Here is a 6,498-nt window from a genome sequence, read left to right on the forward strand (position 1 = left end):
GTGCACTATAAGGACAAGTTTTAGAGCGAGGAAGCACACAGACTTGGAAAGCAGGGTGATAATTAATCCGTGAGGAGCTGCACGACAGCTTGCAAGAACTTAGTTTCTCCAAGCGCAAAAAAAAAAACAGCCATTAGTTAGTCTTTGGCAAGAGATATAGTACTGCAGATGACAAGTATAAAGGAAAATATTACATATACTAAATTCCTTTCTTTGTGAAGTATCTGATATTTAAATTGTTCTGCTGTAACGAAGTTATTCAGAGAGCACACCTCTGTACTTTGCCCACCTAAACAGGTTATTTTTGAACACTTTACTATAAATACCTAAAATGTAATATTTGTATGAATAATACAGAATGCATATGTGCATTTTATTCCGAATGTGCTCGGTGAATTCAGGTTTTTAAACAGCCGACCCTTCTTTGATCAATTAAAATCTTTATCAGTAACACATGTATTCACAAACCTGGATACAAATTCCTGATCATTTTAGCTGTTTTATATCTGGCTACGTTAAGGCAAACAATACTATTTTTCTTTGTTTGCTGGCTTTTCTTTACCTAAGAAGAGTCTAATCCTAACAACAGGAAGATTATATCTACGGTGGCAATAAACGATAATAAATAAGTACTAGTATCATAAAAGAAGAGAGATCCACCAAGCGGTGAGTTTTAATGAGACATGGTATCCCTTTCGAACATTGTATCTCCTTTTCTACAATGGCATCCCTTTTTCGAACATTCATTGATTGTATCTCTTTTCTTACATCATATACATGTATCCCTTTTTATGCTTTTTATTATATTTTTTTATCTCCCTTTCCTCAGTCATTGTATCCCCTTCACATTGCACCTTCTCTGACACCGCTTAATTTTTCACACTATCCCAGTTTCTGTTATTATTTAAAATCCCATTTTATTATTGGAACTTTGGTCCCATAAGTTACATAAGGACACGATGTACGAAGCAAGTACATTTCAGAATGCAGCCAAAACTTGGCAGAGTCACTCTGAGCATCCTCGCGGAACTCAAAACCACAGGCTCAGCTGCTGCAAGTCTGCAAATTTCATCCTGAAAGTTAAGTGTCCAAGCCATCATCATCATCATCATCATCATCTCCCCGGATCGCTTAACACCACTTCGCCGCCAACGTCTTACCTTGATATAAAATATGAATCTTCCGTTAAATCACAAATCGCAGGATCCTCATCCAGCCCCCGCCCCCCCAAGGTGCCGGGGTACCCATGGGCAGCAAGGTGTCGGGATCGTGAGTGTGCGCGCGGCGCGGAAGTGCGAAAGGCGCCGCGTGTCCCCGGTTTGCGGAGAAAGAGCGGTGCGGAGGCGCGCGACCAGTCCGTGCGCGGCGCGGGGCGTCTCGTCCGCGTCGTGGCTCCCGGGATCGGACCTTCTCGCCAACACGCGGAGACACACACGAGCGCGCGCACCTTCGTAGCGACACCCAGCTGTACGCGTGCGTGTGTGTGTGTGTGTGTATGTGTGTGAGAGAGAGAGTGTGCGCTTGTGTGATGCGCGCGAAACAGGAAGGAAGCGCAACCGAACGGAACGAGACGCTTTCTTTTTGTCGCAAAGAACGAGAGCGGGGTTGCAGGGAAGAGGCGCGCGAAGGAAAGGAGGAAAAACGGAGAGAAAGAAAGGAATAAAGAAAGAGAGAGGGAGAGAAGGGGAGAGGAGAGGGAGAGAGGTCTCCCTACAGACCCTGCTGAAAGACTCGGAGGTGAAGGCGCGGAGAACTTGCGCTGAACTTTCCCCTTTTCCCCTCCCCAAAAATGTTCCACTCGACGAGTCACTCTCACTGGAGTCCAAGACGCAAATATAATAATTACCGTTTCATGCATAAAAAACCAGTTAGATTATGTAATCACGAGGAAATGGCATAAAAGCACTGAAAAGAATAGATCTGCGTAATTTTAAGCACGCGCGTTTCAATCAATCTGCTGTGATGGTGCAGAATAAAAGTGTACCGTCTTAGCTGTGTTGCAGTCCTCTTGGGGTATTACCTACATTGTTCAGGATTTTACCATCTTCTGTGCCTCTCGCGCTTTTCACACCAGTTTAACCCACTAGCACTGGGGGTTTGGTCATATACACACTTACCTGCACTGCAGCAGAGTTTACACCCTGTGCGCCCTATATCCCACCCCTGACAATAAATTAACGGACAGCCACTGAAAGCTGGGTATTTCACACACTTGCCTACACTGTACCAGGTATTACCATATTCTGGTGCCAGTTCCACCTCTGACACCAATTCAGCCCTCTGGCACTGGGGCAGGGCAATTCTCTGCGAAGTCTGATGTGTACGCCATAATGCAATAGTGGTTTATTCAAAATGCATATTATAATTTGCAATTTCTCTAGAACATATAACGGAAAGCTGTGAAACATATAAAATAATGTTTAAGTAGCATAATGAAAATTAAACAACTATACTGTGGCCTCACCTATTTTCAGGAGTATTAAAAGAGCAAAAACATCCTTCTAAGGACATGTGTCACAAAATTTGACAGAAAAATAAATATAATGTAGTTCATATGTAAGTGACTTGTCTGTACAAAGTCCAGCATGTACCAAGCAGTTACATGCTATAATAAAACCTAATAAATCAAATTGGTATCATATTTTTTCCACTTACAGACCTCAAAGTTCTATTATATTATTTTTATGCATTTTTGCTTTGAAGTCAAATTAAAAACACTACTTACAAAAAATGGGTGATGTATATACATGAATATGGGTGTTATAAAAATAGTTTTTCAATAATAGATAATGTGTACACTGTTAACTGAAAATGTCTACTCACTAGTATTTTATTGACATTAGGTTGTGTACCCTATTACCAAAGTTTACCAAATAATTTGATTAATTTCTTTCTTGTGGCAAAAACCAATGAAGAGGCAATAAAATACAAGGAAGTGTGTCATCTGGCAGACTAAACTGTGGATGGAAAATACAAAGGCTGGTGGCCTTTCTGATTTGAATGAGACTTGCTGCCTGATAGGTAGTATGAAAATTAATTTTCCATGGCCCATAATTGCGAGCAGACTGAAAACATGCGCACTGCCCCGACACCCCTTTGTTAATAACAGATATCTTAATATTGACATGAAAGGTTTATTTCTGCAAAGCCCACTCATCACCTTTCAGACATTCTAAATGAATAACCATCTTACATTATTGTGTTGTAATAGAATGTAGGTGGACTACAAAAGGTGAAGGGTTCGAATGTATTTTACAGTAAGGAACACACCTACATCATAAAACCCACATTTCTCCCTGTCTCTCAGGCTTAAGGTGTTTTTATAAATATTCTACTTAAATGTTTATATACAGTTACCTACACACCTTGCGGAATACATGTACAAACTGCAGTTTTTCAGAGAGTGCAAGTTATTTTCATTCGGAACATGTGACGGCTCTACATATAAATGCATGCAGTATGTGTAACATGTTAATCCTGTATCACACTTAAATTTATTCATTTCGGGCCTGTTTGGTACACCCAGGCACGGGACCAAATACGCCTGACGAAGAGGGTATTTTAAATAAACCCGGCGGCAATTGAGTGCGGTGTGCCAACAGTCTGTGAGGAAATGTGAGGGGATCACAATGTCACTATTTGGTCTATTGGACTGTTACACCTTCCTTTGAAAAGGCCAGTAAGGTGTGAGTCACTCTGCATGTGTTTGTGTGATCTTCAGACTCTCAGAATGACATCATCATGAATAGTTCCTTACTGCAAGTTCTTCTTGACGAAACTGAAAATAAAAATTATGAATATTCAAGCTCTCGAGCCGATTTTTGAATCAAATCAACAACCTCATTCAGGGAACAAAACCAGTTAAAACAAACGTGGGAAAATACAGTAGTTTCTTTCTTATATATAAACAAATGTACGCATAATGAAGCGTATTTTTTTGCAAGGCGATTTCCCAGAACAGACCTCACTTCAGGGAAAGTGGTGTCAATATTTATTATAGTAAGTGCCTTATAAATAGCGTTATTGATAGTAAAGCGCATACTTAACTGCCCCCCCCCCTCCAGGAACACGTATCCTTGTCACAAAGGATGTGCCACATGCGCCACCTGCAGGTCTTCAGCGGTAATACAAGACTCTGAGAGACTTCATTAGTACTGTAACTGTGTCGATTAATTGTTGCGCAGTGAATGAGTCGTAAACAATACGTCACCGGAAGGTGCGTAGAGGGGGGTCGGGGGTTGGGGGGGCTCACAGCGTGTGCATACAATAAAACATAGTATTCATAAAGGAAAGTGACTTAAGGATAACCTCTGATGAGTAATAAAACTTAGCAAAAATTTAATATTTAAACAAATGAAAACAAATGGGCCGCATATAACAAATAGCCAGAGTGTAAATATCAATAATAATAATGATACGGCGTCATTGGGATTCCTTTTTATTTTACTTCTTTTTCTTTTCGTCGTGTGCATACAATAAACATAGTATTCATAAAGCAAAGCACTGTCAAGGATAACCTCTGATGAGTAATAAAACTTATCAAAAATGTAATGTTTAAAACAAATAGGCCGCAGATAACAAATAGCCAGTGTGTAAATATCAATATTAATAACAAATAGCAAGTATGTAAATAGAAAAAATACCTACAGATAACAAATAACCAGTGTGTACATAACAACAATAATAATATTATGATACGGCGTCTTTGTTTAAAATTATTATTTTATTACACACACACACACACACATTTTCTAAACCGCTTATCCCATACGGGGTCGCGGGGAACCGGAGCCTAACCCGGCAACACAGGGTGTAAGGCTGGAGGGGGAGGGGACACACCCAGGACGGGAAACCAGTCTGTCGCAAGGCACCCCAAGTGGGACTCGAACCCCAGACCCACCGGAGAGCAGGACCCGATCCAACCCACTGCGCCAAAGATTCTGTACTTTATTCATTAAATAATTAAATAAATAAATATTTTATTATTTCTTTTTTGCTGTGCTTGCTTGTTGTGGTTTTAAAGTGCCAATTCGAACCCCTTAGTCTAGAAAATGGAGAACTGAAAACAAACTCCTTCTACACACGGAAATGAACTCGACAGGTGGCAGCACAGACCGCACCACCTTTTCTGAGAACCAAACTCGATGTCGTCATAAACTCTATTAGAAATTCCACGTGACGTCACGTTCAACGCACACACTTGTGTGCACAACGGTGGGGACTTAAGAAATAAATATACAGACTTAAAAATACGGGGGGCGCGGTGGCGCAGTGGGTTTGGCCGTGTCCTCCTCTTTAGCGGGCCTGGAGTTGGAGTCCCGCTGGGGGTGCCTTGCGATGCAGTGGCGCCCTGTCCTGGGTGTGTCCCCTCCCCCTCCAGCCCCGTGCTGCCGCGTTAGGCTTCGGCACGCCGCGACCACTCTCGAGACAAGCGGCTTCAGCCAGCGTGTGTGTGAGTGATTAAAAGAGGGGGGAAAGAAAACATCCAGTGCGAAGACGTGGGCCTGCAGAGTTCTGCGAACTGCTGCTATTGCGCAAACGAAGACGATCGATGCGTTAGCGCAAAAACAATGTATTGTTTCAGGAAGTATGTACTGTATTTGCGTCATCGTCAACTAAATCTCACTTAGCAGACCCTCTTAGTAATAGTCTTAGTCATCATGCCGTTGAGTTTGAAGTAAGTAGTTTTAGCAGTTAACATAAATTAAAAAAAAAAAAGAGTTGCAGGATTTCTTTTATAATAAAAAGACGTATTATTATTGAGTAGTCCGTCGTCGTCGTAGTAGTAGTAATAATAATAATAATGCTTATTTGAGGTACACCTGAAAGCTATATATTGTAACGACCCGCGTTACAGTGCATTTGGGCGGGAAGATTTGTTTATTGTAAATAGTTGAATTGTGGGTAAAAAGTAATAGCGATAACAACCACCAGGGCGATTCATGGGGACACTACTGGAGTGACTGTATTTTTGGGGGCGCTAAGTGGGTTGGTCTGAGACACCTCAGGTTTCCCTTCAGAAACGCAGATCCTTGAAGAAACAGCGTCTTCAAACCCAGAGAATTATTTCCCCGTGTGCCAGTGTTTTAATAGCTGTTTAAAACAAACGCTGCCCGTGCGTTCTTCTTCGCCCTATCCAAAACCGGAGCGCGCGCCACAATGGTCAGATTTATACAGATAACATTCTGTACTTTTTTCACTACAGTCGAGCATTTAGATATGTACTCTTATAATAAACATGATGAATGTTGGGCGCTGCAATATTTTTTTAATTGATGCTTTCTTTAAAAAACGCGAATTGCCTGCTTTAAAATTATTCCATGACGTATTTTAGAAACCCGAGTAATATGTTAACTTTATTTGAATAACGATGTAAAAATGCTTCCAGTTCTTTTAATCTTAATATAATAAGATACTTATGCTCGCCTTACGTCACCGACACGGTGAACTCATCCTAATCAGTCTCACCAGCGCTTCTTCGCCACGTTTTCGCTCAAC

The 6,498-nt window shown here is 41.2% G+C and overlaps 1 protein-coding gene across 2 annotated transcripts in view; it reads right to left on the bottom strand.

Moving 5' to 3' along the window:
- itpkb (inositol-trisphosphate 3-kinase B) overlaps positions 1-1,789 on the bottom strand; it is a 33,786-nt gene extending 31,997 nt beyond the window's left edge. For both annotated transcript variants that reach the window (XM_018742370.2, XM_018742369.2), the window contains exon 1: positions 1,161-1,789. The gene's annotated coding sequence lies outside the window, so the exon portion shown is untranslated. The remainder of the gene's footprint in view (positions 1-1,160) is intronic.
- Between the last annotated feature and the right edge of the window lie 4,709 nt (positions 1,790-6,498).

Source organism: Scleropages formosus, chromosome 1 (genome assembly GCF_900964775.1).
Source record: "Scleropages formosus chromosome 1, fSclFor1.1, whole genome shotgun sequence".
NCBI classification, from domain to species: Eukaryota; Metazoa; Chordata; class Actinopteri; order Osteoglossiformes; family Osteoglossidae; genus Scleropages; species Scleropages formosus.